The sequence below is a fragment of the Atta colombica genome, unplaced genomic scaffold (genome assembly GCF_001594045.1).
Source record: "Atta colombica isolate Treedump-2 unplaced genomic scaffold, Acol1.0 scaffold127, whole genome shotgun sequence".
In the NCBI taxonomy this organism is placed as follows: Eukaryota; Metazoa; Arthropoda; class Insecta; order Hymenoptera; family Formicidae; genus Atta; species Atta colombica.
Window position 1 is genome coordinate 594,969 of NW_017259214.1, and position 20,307 is coordinate 615,275.

Here is a 20,307-nt window from a genome sequence, read left to right on the forward strand (position 1 = left end):
AAACATATTATAATTAAGGCTTGGTGAAAATCGATCAACTTGTCATGGTGCTCGGAAATTATCTAGAATAGCGCGCCCTTATTTTATTTTAACACTCGACCGGATGCTTTTCTGCGAAGTTGACTAATTGCTAAAAATGTCGAAGGCCGTCGCTTGTTATCAGCGACTCGGAGATGATGATGCATTAAAAAAAAAAAACATGAGAGTGTGGGTGGAGCAAGACAGAAATAGCGGGAAATAATTCCATCATTTATTGGGTGGTCGAAAGGTTAAGAGGGTAGCGTGTCGAGCTAAAAGGCTGCATAAATTAAATCTAAAATCGTGACATCGATACGAATATCAGTATTATTGAGTATTCATCCAGATTCTTTTATTAGTCGAGAAAGAAATTCTGTATATGTTCCATCCTACGCGTTGTTATTGTTTCATGATTTTATTATATCAAGCGCTTCAAATATTTCCTTGATAATGTCGAGAGCTCAAATACCGATTTATATTTGAAAAGTATCATTATCAAATATTAAGTATGATCAAGTATGATCAAGTATCATTATCAAGATAAGGGTAATCATTATTTCCTCTCTGGCTTCTATTGTTGTTGCGTAGAACGTAATGATAAAATCGTTTAAGCATTAGTATCATATTCATTGTTATATATTTTCTAAATTGAATAAAATGATAATAATTATACGATTAACTATTTAAATATATAACAAAATTGTAATTTATGATAGGAAAATTAAAAATCTTATCAAAATTTCGTTATTATTTATAATTCAACAAAACGAAATCTCTTCTCAATTTTGTTGAATATACGTTATTCATGAAAGTACTTTAATAAAATCGTTCTAGAAATATGATTGAATTTTTTGTTTTCAAAAAATCTTATACCTTAAATATAAATAAATGACATGTGTGGGTTTCTCAAATAATAAAGATGCAAATCTCTCTATCTCTTCAGTCTTTTAGCATTGAAAACAAATCCTTGAATAGCATTCAATTGGAGATCCAATTCAGATAACTGAATTGGGAGTCTGATAACAATTAGAGAAGAATTCTCTGAAAGCACGTGTCAATACCGATACGTCTGGTGACTTACCCCTGGTTCAACGACCCTCGCATTCACGAACGCGAGAGAAAACGGATGGACGATTCTCTTCACGCTACCAGGGTTATCGCGCGGTATCGCCATCAGCGGCCATTGTCAAAAAACACCCTTGGAACGCACGAAGCATCATCACCAATATCGCACCGTATCGTTGCACCGCACCGTGTTGCGAAACGCGCTTCGAGGTGGTCGTACCTAAGCAATATGGCGACGACACGACCCCCAATATCGTTCGACGTGTATTCCCGATTAGAGATGATTCGCGAACGTCGTCAGGACGAATTCTTCGGTAAGGAGGGTGGTCCTCGCTGAGATTCACCGCCACCTTCCAACCGACGAACGTATCATCGGGGTAGGACAATGCTCGACGAAAGCGAAACGTACGTCGACCGGCGGCGCCTCCAAGTGCGGGACCGAGCGTCGCGGGGTGCATCGCGCGACTACGGCGGGGTTCGAGGGGGCACCCCCGAGAGGGTGAAGCATCCCGCGACGTAGATGGCGCCATGGCGCCGGTTTTCAGGAATTACGCTCCAGGGTTAGGTGCGAGGGGTGAGAGAGAGCCTGGTGGTGGATGTTGGTCGCCTGGCAACGACGAGAGATCGACCGAGTGCTCTTTCCGCCCCTCTCTCTTCCCTGGCCTTAGCGGCCGCCAAGAGGGTTGGACACCACCCCCGCTCGTTGTTGTTTCCGCTGCTGATGCTGGTAGTGGCTACAGTGGTGGTGGTCTGCGGACGTGTGCGAAAGTAACTATGTATCGAGAGTCGCGAGCAAACGATTAGTCGCAATTGGGGGTGGAAGGTCAAGAGGAAAGCGGGCGTCTTGAAGGACATGCCTGCTTGTGGTATATAAATACATCTCGCGTCTGGGATGGATCGTTAAAGATAGCAATAATGAAATCGGGGCATTCAATGCCACTACCATAAAGATAGTAAAGGGGAAGAAATGTATATTTAGTACAAATTCCGTATTAAAGATGAATATAAAATTATACGATAATTATGAAATGACATTTTAACGGTAAATTAAATTGTACTATATACAGATACGAAGTATCTATTCTTTATTATTTTTTTAACATGTGCAAACTACGTTCACTCTAGAATATATATTCGATATTAATTACTACAGATCATTGAGAGAGTTAAACCGAAATCGATACCTTCACATATTTTAACATTTTATAATGGTATTTGATAGAATAAAGATCATAAGTATAGAAGGATTGTAAATATACCGATGACATGGTATCCTCAATATGGTATTTTATCGACTATTTCGTGAAATATGAGGGGGCGATCGTCCGTTGTTTCGTCCATTCTCTCGCCGGCAAACATACCGAAAATGGCGTATTTCACATTGTTGTTTTAAGACAGCTCGATCGATACCTTCGTCGCAATATCGGTACACATCCACGTATTGATTCGCTTATAAATAAACAATCGCTTAGCTCTGATGTCTCAGGGAAAACTTTCGCTATGATTCGTGGACATTTTATAACATAACGAATCTCATTAGCAACGATAATAACACCTTTTCCGATCGTAACTCCATTTTCTGCGAGATTACAAGACGGATTGCCGATGTTGTGCACTGTCGCCTTAAAAGTTCTCGCACATCCTACGGAAGCAGAGAGTAATGAAAAGTTCGCAAAGATAAAAAAAGGAGATCCCATCGTCTAAGTGATTTATCGTGATTCGATCGTGGCGTCAAAGCGCCGCGATAACATTTTGTCTGATAAGGTAAGAAGGGATGAGCGTCTTATTGTCGTTTCTTCGCGATTATGGATAACACAAAGACATGATTCACGCGTAGCTGTACATTATTGTGTGATCATGCGATTATTGTTATCTGATAATCATGTTTGTATACGACGAAATGCTTTTTTTGTGTCGTTTATGAGATAACCATCGCGAACAACAAATATATTGATTACAAGCGCGCGCGCGTCGCGCCTTTCAATTATCAGATGACTTTATCATATTTACGTAACCAAAGTTATGTCCACAATAAATTACGCAAAATCATATATATAAATCATAATAAATTTGTCAACATTTCGCATTTTTGAGGCATTTCATTGTACAGATTTCTATAATTTATATTCTATTTGTAGAAGAAAAAGAAAATTTTTTCAGCTTTCACGAGAGAGGGATTATTGACTTTCGAGAAGGGATTATTGACCTACTTGTATACTGTTGCATCAAGAAATTTTACATTGCTATTAAGGTTGTTAACAAGTAAGCTTTCAAGGAATTAAACTAAATGTTCCGGGAAAACGGAAGATTTCGCGAAAACGTCATTTTCTCAGCATCATCGCGCGGATGCAGGCACTCGACGATTTTTTCGTCGCAGAGGAAGCGAAAAACTAAGGCGAGTGCAAGGTTCACTCGGATTATATCTCCAATTTAGTTCGCTCGTCGTTTAACCTCCATTTCAGATCGGCCACCCTCTCTCCGGCTTTTAATTTGCGGAGGATGTGACGTTCCCTCGATGAATCTCATCGGTTGTCCCTCTCGATCAGTGCCGTTAAACCGGAACAATTTAGCATTGAGGACGATGGAATGGCCATCCCCCTATTTTTATCAACACTTCACATTATAGATTTAATTGTAACTCAATCAAAGGAAGTTCTAGAATAAAGTATTTTTATCCATTGTTGAAATTCCAATTGCATAATTCAAAAAAATTACGAATGGATATTCGAGATACTACCATTCAATTAAAAAGTAAAAACAATTTTATTTGATGAGTTTTCTCTCAGTTTATAATAATATTGAGTACTACTTATAAGACATTATTTACGAGACATTAAAATAATAGACGTATAATCTAAAATTTATATAGTTCTTAACAGTTTACCAACTTCGCAAGTTACGCGCTGATTACGCGCTGAGAAGATTCTTTCTCTTTCTCTTATAATTTCTTTAATAATGCTTCTTCAAAGTAATTAATAGTTTCAGAAGAATGACGTGATGCACAATAAAGAAATCTATTTAGTAATGGATCATATAGTGATAGATCATTAAATAGGTAAATCTATTCAAATGGTTAGTTAAATATTAAGATTATAATAAAAAATATAAGACGTTATTATCAATTATCAAAATATTTTTCTAAGCATCATAAAATGAATTAATATAAGAGAGCAAAAGAACTTAAAAGAACTTCACGCTTCTGAACTCCGCTGTTTTTGAAAATTAATACAGAGAGAGAGAGAGAGAGAGAGAGAGAGAGAGAGAGAGAGAGAGAGTTTGGAAGGTTCCAAAGTTGACCTGTTTCCGCTTTCCGAGCATCGTCAGTCCATTAATTTAAAGGGATAAAACGAGGGACGAGGGTCTACTCCGCAAACCAGGGGTTTAGTTGAGAGACGAGTGTATGACGTATATTTGACCGATTGATCATGATACATCTATCGCAATCTTTTATACGCTCCCCCCCTTCACTAAAGATCCCCATTTGTCAGCGAATATAGAACCTTCTTGGCCGTATCATTAACTTGTCAATCGTCTTATCACACATCAAATCAATTTGAAAAAAATAAAAAATACATCAATAATACCGTAATATATGTAACGAGCATATTATTTGACAATTTATCAATAACATTTCACAATATAATACTTAGTAACAATAATTTTTATGTATTTTTACGTTATGTGGTTTTTTTTAAATAATGAGTTTCAACGTAATCAGCTCTCTATCTATTACTTGCAAGTATCGATAACTACATTCACCGTTACGTGAGGCTTTTCACCTTGCATTTGCATCTGTTTAAACGAATAAATAATCCCACGGTACGGCGCGGCGATATTCTTTGCCATCTCGGTCCCGGCCCAAGTCTACATTTCCCGCTTCCCGGCACAAGGAAGAAAGAGCCAGGAAGTCAACCGTGAGACAGGAAGGTGGTACCATCTAAGTTTAGAGTGTGTTTAGTCACCTACCGCGGCTACCTACACTTTTCCACCTACAACTCTGCCCCTTTATCTGCCGAGGTCCGCAAGAAGTCGTTAACGATCTCCGTGTATGCAATGAAACCCTTTCAACGATAATTCTGGAAATTTGTGTCTCGCGAATTGGCATATGGGGAAAATCAAATCGTTATTCGATTTACACGCAAGTCAATTCCATGCGTCAGCCTCACATCGTTCAAAGTATCCAATTTTTCTTCATAAAAATAAAAATATTTGGTACGTAAAAATAATCCTTCCTGTTTCCTTTAAAATAAAGTTACCATTTTACATTCGCATCATCATTACTCAACAATTTCTTCACACTTCATTTCTTTCAGTTATCAAACCATGGCAGAGAGTGAGAGTCTTCCACGAAAAACACTACGTGAAATTCCGTTGTCTGAGGAGAGTATTATGGTACGTGTGGTACGTACGATTTGTCTGCCGGCTGTTTCACAGTGTTAATATATATCTCCGCCGGTTATTCCAATATCCGTTGTCTACTCTAGACGATGATGCAAGCGTTTGCACTTCCCGCGCGCGGCTGGCATACGTTCTCGTCTATCTGCCGCCGCCGTCTATCTATCGTGTCCCGAAGGAAAACCTGAATCACGAAATCCTCCGGGTGCTCTCTCTCTCTCTCTCTCTCTCTCTCTCTCTCTCTCTCTCTCTATCTTTCTCTCTCTTTCTCTGAGAAAGGCGGAGGAGCTGCGGCGGCAGCTTCATATAGAGTCGGTACGTACGCGCGCGCGTACAACGTTTACACGTCCCCGTATCTCTTCGGCGTGTGTTTGTGCGTGGGTGTTAAGCGGGTGCAGGAAGGAAAGGTGCGGGGGGGGGGGGGGGGGGAGGGGGACGGGATAAAGGAGTAAAATCGTGTTGTATGGATGTGGGTAAGCGGGGACTGTAAATATCGCGTCGCTCTGCTGCCTACCTCGCGCGCAACGGGGAGGCACGTCCGGTATATATGGTATATCGCCTTATGCGCGTCTCCCGTTCTATCGTGGAGCTGGACAGACGAACAGGCCATTGGATGAAAAATATCCCACTAAATTGATAAATTATAGCCGCTTTAAATCAGCCAGATGCGGGGTCCGTTCTACTGCGGCTGACAGAAAGACAGCTGGGGCCTGATTTAGGTAGCCATTCTGGATAACTCCCCGATAATAACTCTATTGTAAACGGTAATCGGGAAACGTTATGATGAAGTTTTTAATGGCTTTTCTAGTAATTGTGTGTGAAATTTTTTCGAAACAATTTAAAAATTAAAAAGAATTACGATCAAATTTAATTGAAATTAAAGCCCTTAAATAGTAAGAATGAATCTATCGAACTTGAATAATATAGAATCATATGTATGAGAAAACAAATTATCATGAATAAGGCTAATTAAACTTGAGAAATAAGCAGTATTCTGTTCTCTCCTTATATCAATTTTTTATGAGTATATCTGTAATCACCAATTGAAATATAAATCTTTGACGGAGGGATCGTTAAATCACGATTGCTCTATCGAAAAGTTCTTTGCTATTTGCCGTTAAGACGAATCTTCCGCAATAGGCGTACAAATCGAGATTTACGACAGTAACGGCGCGGCGGCCGAAACTCTGCGCTCTCTTGCGACACGGACAATGTAAGAGATTGCGTCACATATCGGTCGAGAATCGGCTTCGAGGCAAATCGAGGCCCAATCCGAAGAACTCGGACTGACGTTCCCGGAGGGGGCGCGGCACTTTCTCTCATCGGAGTTCCAGGGCAACGTGGAATCGAGGAAACTCCTCACGAATACCCGCACTTTGCTCCTCGTAGCCGTATCTCCATATCTGCGAAGTTATCTCGCCTCACTAAAAATTCAATTTAACCAAAGTAGAAAATATATTCGCAGTCTGCCTAGTGCATATAGTTGGGCATATAAAATATCATCTCGCGAGAATTCGTAAAATAAGAATTTACATATTATCTCTAATATTTTTTTCCGCATTGATGTTCAAATGAATAATTTCGAAATTTAAAATACGTATCGACTGCTATCACTAAACTTTCATCAAGAAAAATATGAATTTGTTAAAATACTGAACATTGAAGAAGGCAATGCATATTTAAGGCAATAAGATTTAGCATGTATATATAAAATACTTTTAGATAAAGTAATTATATGTAAAAAAAAATAAAGAATAACATATTGTAGCAATTAATACTTTGATCTTTCTCTTTTCGTTTATGTATTCTTAACAATCTTGATACATCCGATCTCGTAAGTTTTTGCTTGAATTAGAGATGCGTACGCGCATGAGGAAACTACGAGAAAAGAGAAAATTAGGAACACAATCGGTAAAAGCGACAACGAACTAGGCGCGGTATAAAGAAAGAGGAAGAATACAACGACCGAACAGAAATTCCATCGTCAACCGGTCGGGGCTTGCAATAGAATCGGGGGGTTTCTTTGACCGGTTGCACGTTCGCGCGAGCCTGCCTGACCACTTGTGATTCATTTTACGCAATAAGCCTTTGCTCGCGCCATGTATGCAATTCCATTTGTTTTCTGTGCGTCTCTTTTCCAAGTCTTGCGCGAAACGCGGGATTTGCTGCGGCAAAACTCCGAGGAACGTACGCTATCTTTTCCTTTTCGCTAAAGGAAAGCAAAATTCTTCCCCTTAAGATCTTTAAAATTTTAACATACATTTTAATATAATACATATATATGTAGATATATATATTTTTTATTCAATGTAACATAAAATTAATCTAAATATTACATCAATATAGTAGAATAAAAAAATGCCATTCCATGTATCTTTAATCAGTACTACTGTTTCATGCAAAACTTAATGTTTCTCGGTTTATGTTGCGGAAATTTTCTGAATGATAAACCCCGGTACTTTAAGATTTTAAACAGTTGCTCTTGATTTGGTAACTTCATGTGATTTGCTCAACGAGATCATGAGACAGTTCTATTAAACTACACATCCACGTATCTAAGTCCAGACATATGTTACACCATCATGCTCCAAATTCGCATCATTAAGTGCAATGAAGAATGGTTCAAATACGCGTGGACAGATAACTATAAATCTCATTTATCCACTAAAAAAATATCTCATGCTTAAAAGAAATTCATTTGTAATCGTGAAAATCGAGCATTGATTTATTAGTTCTGTCGTATAAAACTGATTATGTCGCGAGAAAGGTGCTTTCCAATCGAGACGTTAGCGAATTTTTGGCAACGGTTAACAGACATAAGCATGAAAGTCAAGAAGGTGCGACCTTATTCCTGTCACGTACTTGGCAAGTGCCCAAGTCTTTCTAGCTATATCCTTAACCAAGGACTATTTTAAATGTCAGGCATTCGTCTTCTGTATCTTGACTCTCGTGAAAATGCTCATCTTGAAAAAAAAAATGTTTTGTAAGCTTCATTTTTCATGTGCAAAGTGAATATATCGTATTCCGACAATCATTCTGAGAAAGTTTAATTAAAACATCCTGTTTGAAGTACAGAATATACATAAACCTCTGCCTTACGGCGATTGATACAACAAGATTCTTTCACATACAATTTCAAACTTCATAGTATCAATCATATAGGTTCTTGTGCAATCCTCTACAATTTTTTACTTAGGATCATAATGACCAGTTACTATAGTCAAGAGTTAATATTGACATAATGCTTTCTTAATGTATGCGAAAATTATTTGACAGATTGCATCAACATTTTATATACAAATAACGAATTCCAAAAGGAGCAATTATTATACGATTGCCACATATCCTAAGTATAGATATTGAGTTCTTATATCATAAATATTAAAATTTGCAACATTTTTTTATAAATTCTAAATTCACGACTATTAAATTCTCTCGTAATGATCATATTGACGATCTCTATTGAATAAATGCTACCGCATATGAGAGCTCTTTTCAAGTACCCTCGAAAATACTTCTCTCTGACTCTCGCAGCGTACCCTACTTTATTATACCGTCATCGTCCCGACGAGTGAGTGCGGTATATTACTCGATGACCGAGCGGCGCACATACGCGGCTACCTATTACGATAAATGCCCGGCGTGCGCGATCCGGCTAGATCGGTGAGGCCGACTCCCTAAGACGATGAAATATTTCCGCGATAACCTTTCGCCATGGCTTCCCACGCCTCTCGACGAGCATGTCCCACTGCGCTCGCGGTTGACCACCGGGCGAACGAAAACACATTCAGCTGATTGTGAGCTAAATCGTGATCGGTATTATCGTATAAAGTTGGCCCCACAATTAAAGAAAAATTAATTTTCTATAGCTCATATGATTTCTCGTTGTTTGTATATGCATGCACATTTTGAATTTTTGTTTGCATAATTGTTGTTTTTCATCCAAAAAAATGGAGTATAATTTAAGAATTTTACTATAGAAGTAAAGTATATATCTTAAATGCAATATTAAAATATATATACAACTAAAATATATATACAACTAATTAAAATATATATACAACTATAGTTTTTTTTGTGTATACATATATGTATATTACACTACAGTACTACAATTACTGTAGTAAATACTACAGAATATATATGCACGAAAAGAACTTTGTTAAAGTATCTAAAAAAAAATTTAACATTCTTCCTGTGTATAAAAGAATTAACAATATTTGAATTTTTAATTTAAAATTTGAAGTCTATATAGTAATTGATTTTGATACGATCTGAATTACATATAGTCTGGACCTCATAAAACATCAGCGAGCTAATGATTTACAAATGATGTCCTGAAGAAATTAACCATCCTCTAGACCTGCAAATCAACTTAGCCCTTCTTATCAACTACAAGACGTAAATTCAAGGCTCGGTTCAACCAAAATACCCTAGTCGGTCCGCGAGATGCACTACTGCAACATTATCCTGAAGGATTTATGCGGCTCCTTTCCCAAATGCATTCATCATTCCATGGTGTCAGCGGCTTGCTTTCAGTCCGGTCTTCGTCTCCTTGCTTCTCCGATTCCTCTCCGTCTCTTTCTCTCTTGTCCGCTTCCCTTAGCTTTTGCCGAACTCTCGGCCTTCTACTTTACACAACACGCACGAACATTGCCAACAGTGCTGCTCACTCTCGCTCTCATCCAAGTCCTCCGTCTTTTTCCTTTCTTCCTCAACTTCCCTTTGCGCCTGCAACGCGGCAGTGCTTCTTGTTCGTTTTTGGCATTCACGTCCTCCTCTCTGCTTCCTCATCTTTTTTTTACATCATCATATAGTGGTGCGGCCCTTTTCGGGCTCAGGCATAAACAGCCGCGTATCGGGACCACCCTGTGATGCTGGATCCCCATGATTCTTTATAACGCTTGTAACGGGTGTTGTGACGCTCCTCGGGACACCCTCTTTCCGAACGTGATATATGAAAGCTGCAAGACGATAACGCGTGCAAATGTCGACGACCGTTTTATCCATTTGTATAAACATAACTAAAAGCACACTCGCAAGAAATAATATTAGTTAAGAACTTGTCATTATACTCATAATTATATGATTCTATTAATTAATAACGTACATAATTCACGTAATCTAATTAAAAATTTAGTTTCGCGAATACTATATGATAACCTTGAGCTTTGAAATTCAACACTCAACCTTGTGCATATGAAATATCACGTACTTTAATGCATTCGATTAATCTATAACCAAATGAGAAACGTATAAAAATAATTGGAGAAATCATATCGCTTTGCGGCAAGCGCAGGCGAGAGATGCGAACTCTCGTTGTTAAATGTGATCGTCATTACGTGGCTCTCGGATACGTCTCGTAATTGCAACGCGGTTCATTTACGGGAGTGAGTTCATGCAACCGCGAATCATTTCGTTCGACCGTTCGTCTCTCACTATTCTTACGCAAATCTGATCGCCGCTTCGTTCATAGCCCAGTGAAACTCTCGACGGTCAATGCTCGCCATCCGGCGGACCCGAAATTTGCATTTAAAACCATAGCTGCAGGCGCCAAAATGAAAAAGGCAGCTTCTCGCGTAGTTTGACGAGCGCAGATGCACCAGGCTAAAAAAAAAATCACACATGGTTCGGTGAAGACGTGGGAAAAAGAAAAGCAAGAAAAAAACGAAACCATGCTGTCGATGCATCAGCGGGATAAAGAAACGCCGGATTGTCTTCGGGGCTTTAAACAGGCGCGCAAGCCGGTACGGTTCTCCAACGAAAAGGCTAAAGGTGGATGCAGCGGGAACGATGTATCATTAGAACAATGTATCGATATCGTTGCAAAATTATGCCACTTTTCTCATATTCGAGATTAATGCCACCGAGTTCATAAAAATGCGACTTGAAATGACGTACTTTCGAACGTATTACAAGTTACTGGAATTACAATTATGGCCGACGAAATATCATTAAGCACAAATGTATTTTGTGTAATTTCCTTTAACGCGGAATAAATCTCTTGTCACAAGTGAAACAGTCAAACAGCCCACGTTCTCCGGGGTACCGGTGCAATTTCATTTCCGGGTTCCATCAGCTCGACTGATTATTTTAACAGAGAGAACGGATGGAGCGCGCGAGAGCGAGTGAAAGGAGACGCGCAAGAAAGGAAGAGAAAATGTGACAGGAAAAGGCGGTCACGTACTTTCGTGAAAAACAAAACGCAGGGACGGGACCGTAGAGGCGTCTGGCAACGTGTCTTTGAATAGATAAGGAGGAGAAAAAAACGGCAAAAGATAGAATGAAAGGAACGGGAAGAGGAAGAAGTGATGAGGGGAAGGAACAGAAGGGACAAAAGTTCCGGTGGAGGGTCGGAATATAACGCTAGCAATGCTGGCACGACGTCGCGACATCTTACAACCACGAAGAAGGATCCGTGCACAATTTATTGGCTGAAGAGTCGAGAATTTATGCGGAGATTCGCGTTGGCAGGTGGTTCTACTCGCGATGAAAAACCGAAATTTCTCTCCAACTCTCTTTTCTCCCTCATCGCTCGATTCCTATCTTATTCTTCATCTCTCTTTATTCGCGACTCTCTTTACATGAGTGAATTGCAAGAAAACTGGAGAGGTCAGCAAAACGTTTTGGTAAATTAATATCTAATATCCGACTCGAGTGTTTGATCTCTAGACTTCTCTCGAATAAATTTATATCTCGCTGAATACAAGACTGGAAAACGCCAAGACTTTGGAACTTGAGCTTCATCCTATTCTCGTGTCACGTAATTGAATTTGTAATTTAGATGAAAGAATTGTGTCTCTCTGCTAAAATTCAGTTGTATTGGATTAGATTATATCCTATAACTTATGATTAACATTTTTAATCATAGTAACATTTTTTCGACTCTATTCTTTTTATTAAAAGACTACAAGAGAGAGATTTTTACACGTAAAATTGGATAGGAGGATGCTGGTACGAGTTGATAAGAAACGATATCCTGGCGCATCCTCGGGGTGACTGGGCGGCAGCGGCGTCTAGCAAGGAAAGATGCAGAAAAATAAGATGAAATGGAAGAAGCAGTAAAGCAATAGTAAGAAAAGAGTGGAGGGGAAGGAGAGTTTTGCTTCTATCGTTTGTACGGTGCTCACCTTGTTTTCCCACCCGTGGTATTCATTTCAAGGACAGGAGAAACATTTCGATCGGTTGTAAGGGAGATTCCCGGCGAAGATTTTCTGCGGGGCAGCTAGCAAAAGGATGCACTAAATCTTGCCCGGATATCTCGCGAGTATATCAGAGTCAGTGTGGCAGCGGGGTGCCCGATACAGCCACTCTCGATGCTGCGCGCTCCGCACATCGCAGAATGAAGGAGAGAGGCTAAGAGAAAGACTGAGAGAGATGTGAGAAAGATAGCAGAAATGGAGAGAGAGAGAGAGAGAGAGAGAGAGAGAGAAATGCTGGTTGCGGTCGCCGCTGCTGCCGTTGCATCGTCGTCCCGTCGTCGTTACATCCCGTTCCTCCACTTCGATCAGGTATGTATCGACCGTTACCGAGTCTGCCGCCGCCTCGCGTACACACATTATTACGTTCCGGTCTATAGTTCGAAAAATACCACTGCGAAAAAATTACATGAAATAGGCTAAGACGGCCGAATCGCCAATCGCAGGTAGCACGGAGGAACTTCATCGACATCGTCTCTTTGTGGCTAATTTATTGCCCAGATCGAGTTATCCCCTTTTACGATAAGCTGGACAAGACCTTTGGTATCGTTGATTACGTTTTGCAGAACGAGATTTTACTTTTAAGATATGCTAGTGCATTTGTCTACAGATAATAATTAAGTGTTTATATACTGATATACGTTACAATCACATATATTATAGGAAAGAATGCTCAATATCATGTATCGAGTTTCGATACGGCCCTGAGTTCAGTGCACCGAGTTAGAAGTGTTCGCCAATACAATGAAGCTGTGACCCCGCCTGACCCAACCGGCCGAATCTCAGGGATAACACCATCTCGTTGTTAAAGCTATTCACCTTGCTCGCATGGCGAAAAGCTAAACGAGATCAAAGTAAGCAAGAAGGGAGATGTAGTATTATATTCACGCCTCGACAATTTTCCTCTAAAACAAGGCAAATTAATTCATTCACGTATATTTATTGAATATTAATATTAAAATAATTTTAAAATAAAAAGCATTCAGACAGAAAAAATATTTGCTATATATTTGTACAAATATGTATGATATAAAAATATTTGATTCATATTTGTCAATTTAAAAAGGATTAAAACTTAATATACCATTTGTTATTGAGCTCAAATTAATTTTCAAATAATTAAAATGGATCAAGATATTTTTGAATTTAAAAAAACTATAAGATATTTATATTAATCGTACTTTTATAGTTTCAGTTACATCACAGTAAATCGCGATTAAACAAATAACAGTTATCAATCACATTAAATGTAGGATCTCATTGCATCGACCTTGAAATTCAGAAGAGTCAAACATGCGAGAAGGGGAGAGTGGTTTGGTCAGAAATTTAAAGTGTTGTCGCCTTGTCGTTCGTCTGGCAATCCATCATAGCGCGATGAAAGAGCACACACGCACGCACGCACGCGCGCACACGCGCGCACACGCACACGCACACACGCGCACACAACACACACACACACACACACACACATTTCACATACAATGTAAGCGCGTAAAAAATATGCATGGGTCAAATAATACAACGATTCTCGTGATAAATTGATGTTCCTCGTTTCACTAAAATTTTAATTTAGCACTTACGTTACATTCGGAAAAAAATATCATCTACATTGTTTTTGCACCAAAATATTGTAGCTAAGACAGGAACTTTTAGAAAGACAAATAATCGTTTCCTATCCAACAGAATTGCCGCAACCCTAAAGTTCGTTCCTCCCACATCACAACCTTATCCTGTCAGTCTTCTCGGGCTTCCATAATCTTTTTCTGTCGTTCATTCTCCCTCTTTTTGGCCTATTCGACAGGGGTCTCGTTTGATCGTTTTATTTCACGGCCGGCCACACTTTGATCCCTCATCTCTTTCATCTGCGCATCACGCCACTCATCGCGCTTTTCTTTTTTCCCATAGGACTTCTGCACTTTGCCATTTTGTCATACACTTTAAATATTGGAATCAAAATGCATAAAGCGCTTTTCTAGTAATATATTCTATATAAAAGATAAGTATTGTATTATGTGCTATTAAAACAAAATATTTTTATAAGATATTTCCAAACACACCGAATTAATAGATTACATCATTTCGCCTCTATAAGTTTTATACTGCGTGCAAAATTTGTGCGTAAATTATCTTCTCAAAATATTTACGCAACGTATCTATTAACGATCTCGCAAATGGCCTATTATGTTTTGTTTGAAATGGTGCAGGTAACCCCTCTCATAGTTCATTAAACTTAAAAAAACAATAATAACCCTACAGAGAAATTGAGAAGAAAGAGAGAGAGAAAATGACAGTATTCCAATAATACGTTAACATGTCCGGAACCTTTAGCTAAAGAACATCGACATAAAGAAATCGTCTCATCCTACTCTTCTCAGTCGATCTTCCATATCATTGCGCTCGACTCCCCAAGACAAGTTTTCGCGATATCGAGTTTCCTTCTCAACGTTCGGCCCAAAGTAAGAAAAAAGAAAGATCGCCGTTCGATGGATCGCAGGATAATCAAGAAGGATGATAAGTAGCTCACAGTAGAGATCGATGCAGAATGAACGATTTTTGATGGGATGGGCTTTTTTGTCGATACTCGTTACAACGCTTACTTAAAAAGAAAAGAATAAACCCTCGTGAAGCTCTCTCGAGCAATTTCGCGCAAGGCGAATCTTTCTTTTCAATATTTTGTAATATCTTCTTTAATATGTTTATACTGATAATAAAGAAAGATTCATTTTTTATTATATATTTGAAATATAAATATAATTATAAAATTCAAATTTAATTTAATGATATTAGCATTAGAAATGGTAATTATTAAAATTTTTTCAGAACAATATATTTATATCTCAGAGGAGAAGCGTTGCATGTATAAAAACGAGATCAGACCGCGCCCTTCCAGCCGTAGAAGTTACTGTGACAGAGAAACCGGAAGCGTACCGGCGCAGCGGAAGTTTGGGGGCTGAACGCGATCCTATTTCTGCAGTCGCGTCTCGGTGGTAGTATTACGACGGATGTGGCAAAACTGTACAGCCATGACTCAAAAGACGCTAGCGATGAATTCTGCAAGAAGAGAGGCAACCAGAGACTACTCGTAAAATACACCGTTTTCCTGTCTCGCTTCTCTCAGAGATATATTTATAAGAAATATTTTAACAAACATTTCATATTCATGTGAATAAATAAAATTAATGCTGGAAAAATTAATTTATTCTTATTATTGTTTTATTTGTGCACCTATATTATAGTTAAATTAAAATTACGATTTATCACAATATAGTAACTTCGACGAAGCGCAACACGCGATGGAAAATTTCTTGACAATCAAGGCGATTAAAGTAAAACTAATAAATACATGGAATTTATCGCTACCGCTGCTTGATGTACCATATATGCTCGATATATACCACGTCTAATTTCCTTAATACGAACTATCTATTAGCCAAGTGTTCCGCTGTTACATGCGTGTGTATAAAAACGTGCGCGCGTGAAATAGGAGCACGGGTGCATACGGCGTGCGCGGACATTATATCTCCACGCATGAAGTGCTTAATGCAATTACATTTCACTCAGTAGCTCGTTTCCGTGTTACTAATTAACGGTCATCGTGGCGTGCAGATAGGCGCGATGACCAATCTGATATCAAATAAGCTCTCTTCATAATAAGATGGATGTAAGATTGTAATACGAAAATATTGTAAATTACATAAAAACCGTGCATTAAATTAACGTGGAATAACATGAAGACTCTCGAGGTCTAAGACTATCGGTTTAGTGACCCGGGTTCAATCTCTGCCGTTCACCTTTGGATTGTTCTTTGCGATATGTAATACTATAGTGCTATTGGATAGTCCGCGAGTCACTATGCAACTTTTCTTCGAATCTTTAATTATTGGGCGTAACTTTTAGTGACAGGCAAAAACTATTAATGTCTAGTTAAATAGTTACAAAAAAAAATTTTAACGTAATAAGAGAGAGCGTAGATTACAATATTTGCTTAAATTAAAGAAACTTGTAGAAAATCTGAAGCTTATAGCTTATCATTTTTAATTTTACAAGAAAGGAAGTATGGAACATTTAAAGAATTAATTGCAATCAGCCCACTTTTCCAAAAATTCGAAAATTAGTTTTAAAGTTGAGAAGACTGAATCTAAATTAATTTCCTCAAGTTCTTCAAAAAAGTAAGTTAAATCACCACGTTGCAGAAGAACTTTATACTTCCTCTTCTACTTGACTAAGATGCACAACATCATTCTTATTTCCAAGCATTAATATGTATATCAGAGGAAGAAATGAAAATTGGAAACTGTCCTCGTCGCCCGACAACACGGACAACTTTACGGCCGGCCCTGCTCCGGACCAGACTATTGATCCTACCGGGGATGAGGGAGACGACGGAGAGAAAACAGAGAGAAAGAGGCGAATAGAAGTAAGGGGTGCCACTCCATATTATTAACCCGTCGTGAACTCGTCTCCGTCATATAAATTTCGCGGCCATTCCATTTACGCCCAGCTTTCCACCCCACGTTCCAAGTACGCGAATGGCAAAACGACTTTTCGTCAAACTGACGACTGATGAGTTCTGGGTGCGAGGGACACGAGGGATCCGTAAATCCATTTGCGAAAATCCTGAATGTCGATGAAGAAACTAATCCTGTTGTCGCAGCACTGATCCGTCCAGTATTCAATTACGTAATCTCAAAATCTAAAAGATATCTACATATATACATTCGTGTGAACTCATTACAATATGATTATGGTAAAGATGTCAACAGTCATGATTAATTATGATAAATATTTACATGTGCCTGCTTGACAAATGTAATGACGAAATCTAGAATATATAAAAAAATTAAGGAGTGGCAGACCTTTTTCGGATAACATATGTCTTTTCTTTTTAATGTGTGAAAATCATAGATCTTGATACGGGATAGATCTACCCACTCGATTATTTTTTAATTAAGAGTTACAGGTAACAAATGAGTTTTAGTTTTCGATATCTTGTTCCATCCATGTCATCCAGTTAAACTAGATTGTGTGTCTCGTTTCCATTCTCTTCAAATATTTATTTATTGCACTATTCATTCGCAAAAATCTGTATATGTGAGTGCATATGATGTATAGATGTATGTGAGTGTCCGCGATATATTCAGCTCGGGTTCGTGGGTTCGCTAAGCCCAAATGACTGTACGAATCAGTCATCCCTGCGGGATGCAATACTTGTCATACTAGATTTTAGTGCACAGCCATCTATGCGGTCGACTTAATTTTCTGTTCATATAAAATGTCATCGCGATTAACCTCACTAGATTTCCCAGAAGGCAAAATAAACGAGAAAGTAAAATCAATAATAATTATTCGATAACCTAACATTATTAAATTTCACATGCAATACTTACGACGAAAGAAATATATCAAGAATTTATGAAACTTTACTTTATCAATTCTATAAATATGAAAAAATATAAGAATAAAAACACTAAATTTTATATTCATACAAGAATCATAATGACGTTATATAAATATCATACTCATATTTCTTGAATTTTTTCTCGACCTAGCAATACATCAAAGATGCGAAGAAAATATGACGAACGTTCATTGAACTATCGTTCAGCTGAGCAAGTAATATCTCGATCGTTAGCCTTTCTCGGGTCAAACAAATTTATACTTTTAGAAGGCTATTTCTTGCAGTTGATGATCCTACATTAATCCGAATCTATTTAAGAGATTTTTTGCAATTGTGGTAATTAAACTTACTTCAATGCACGCATTTATCATTCATTTTTGCAAAATGTGATTGCTTAGAAATGAGATATACGTATCGGTACATTATTTTTATGTTATTTAAATTCTATGATGTTCATTCTTCATATTCTATAATGTCTAAGATTTGTCACTGCATATTATCATTAATTCTCAAAAGTTTTAAAAAATTAACAAAAAGAAATAGAAAAATAAATTATAAAACGAGATATATGGGTTAAATCCATAATCCTTTTTCTTTCCTTTTTCTATCTTTCTAAAAATATAGATTTAATCTTATTTCGATGATGTCTCACTCTTACATTTCATCATGTCTGGACTCACGTCGTCGCATTGAACAAAGACGATGGCGCAAGGTCGTTTGATAGAACAACGGTTCGTCAAGAGAGCAGACCGAAAGCCTAATCCATCTGGAGCTCAGAGGTCGGTACGAAGACGTCCGAACTGAAATCTCATTAAGAACACCTCGATGCCCCGAGATTTATTAACGAGTTTATTCTACCCGCCTTAATACGCGCGGAGGCGCGACCGTAGTGGAGTCAGCAAGCCGAGTTGAGCCGAGCCGAGAGCTGTAGAGTTTCAATTAGATGTGGTCATAATAATGCGCGATCCCCTGGTCCGCCGTGACAGCCGATGGTTGATGACCTGCCTGAACTCCAAGAGGAGAAATATCCACCACCCCGCGAACGGGTCCCCAGGCTTTTCCTTCCACCTTCGTGATACCGAGTTGTTAGTCACAGCGTTTCCGGGTTGCAGGACGAGATTCTTTCTACCGATCACGACGTGTCACGCCACAGCTTCGCGTATCCTTCTCTCTCTCTCTCTCTCTCTCTCTCTCTCTCTCTCTCTCTCTCTCTCTCTCTCCGACTCTTCCCTCTTGCCTCGCCCTTACAGTCGCTTCTCCGCTTGATTGGTCCTCTTCTTTTCTCTCTCCTATCTCTTTCTGTCATACTCTCTGGTTGAGAGCGCAGTCACCTATTTCAAACGACTATGCTCGACGGTCGCCTCAGGTTGATCCGACAGCAATGCACGAAAGAAGCCGATCGGTGCAATCAAGAGGATCGGTTCACGAAGGTGTAAGGATCGCCCTTTTCCTTTTCCTTCTCTCCTCTTTTCTATATAGATCTTATTTGCCTCCTCCGACGGTTAGCGAAAGTAAAACGATGGATTATACGCGCAAATATATATTGCATAGGCGAGAGGGCAAGCGTACGAATTCCAATATCTGGCCTACTTTCCGTATTTCAAAGATCGACCGAGATATTGCAAAAAGCATGGATTACGTTGTAATTGCGCCAAATCGCATGCTAGAAAATCTTACGTATATCGATTTGTTCGAGCTTCGCTTAAGCTTACTGTATTTAGGTCAGTAGCTTCGATCAAAAAGAACGTGGAAAAACGTTCGAAAAAGATTTTCTATAACTCTAACTTTTCGATAACAAAGAAAAATATCTTTTAAATTTAAGTTAAAAATTAATATTTCTAAAAATACATTAAAACATTCAATTAAAATAAATTCAAACATTTCCTATTCTTAAAGATTCTTGTACATATTTTCTTATTCTTTAACATATGAGATTTAAAGATATCATTGATAAAGTCTCCTGCTATGGTTTAAATAATGAAGAAATAACAATATTCAAAATATATTTGTCATTTTTACGAAAAAAAAAAAAATTAATTATTAACTGCCACAGAGAATTTGAAGACGTCGCAATAGAAAGCTTCTCGAATCGGATTTAATGAGCTGTCAAGTATCAGAATCACCGGTAGACACGCGATTTTCCAGTTGAACATCCTCCCCGCGGCCTGTCCCATTGTTCGCGAATAATGCCACCCGTTGTACATGCGTGTTGTGCCGATTATGTCACGTATT

At 38.5% G+C, this 20,307-nt stretch overlaps 1 protein-coding gene across 5 annotated transcripts in view; it reads right to left on the reverse strand.

The window, feature by feature from the left end:
* The window catches only part of LOC108684226, a 122,584-nt gene that overhangs the window by 44,949 nt on the left and 57,328 nt on the right, over nucleotides 1-20,307 (reverse strand). Inside the window, exon 1 of one of the 5 annotated variants that reach the window (XM_018188448.1) lies at nucleotides 1,100-1,172. The exons of the other annotated variants lie outside the window; for them this stretch is intronic. The gene's annotated coding sequence lies outside the window, so the exon portion shown is untranslated. Of the gene's footprint in view, nucleotides 1-1,099; nucleotides 1,173-20,307 lie in introns of those variants that run through there. 5 annotated transcript variants of the gene reach the window in all.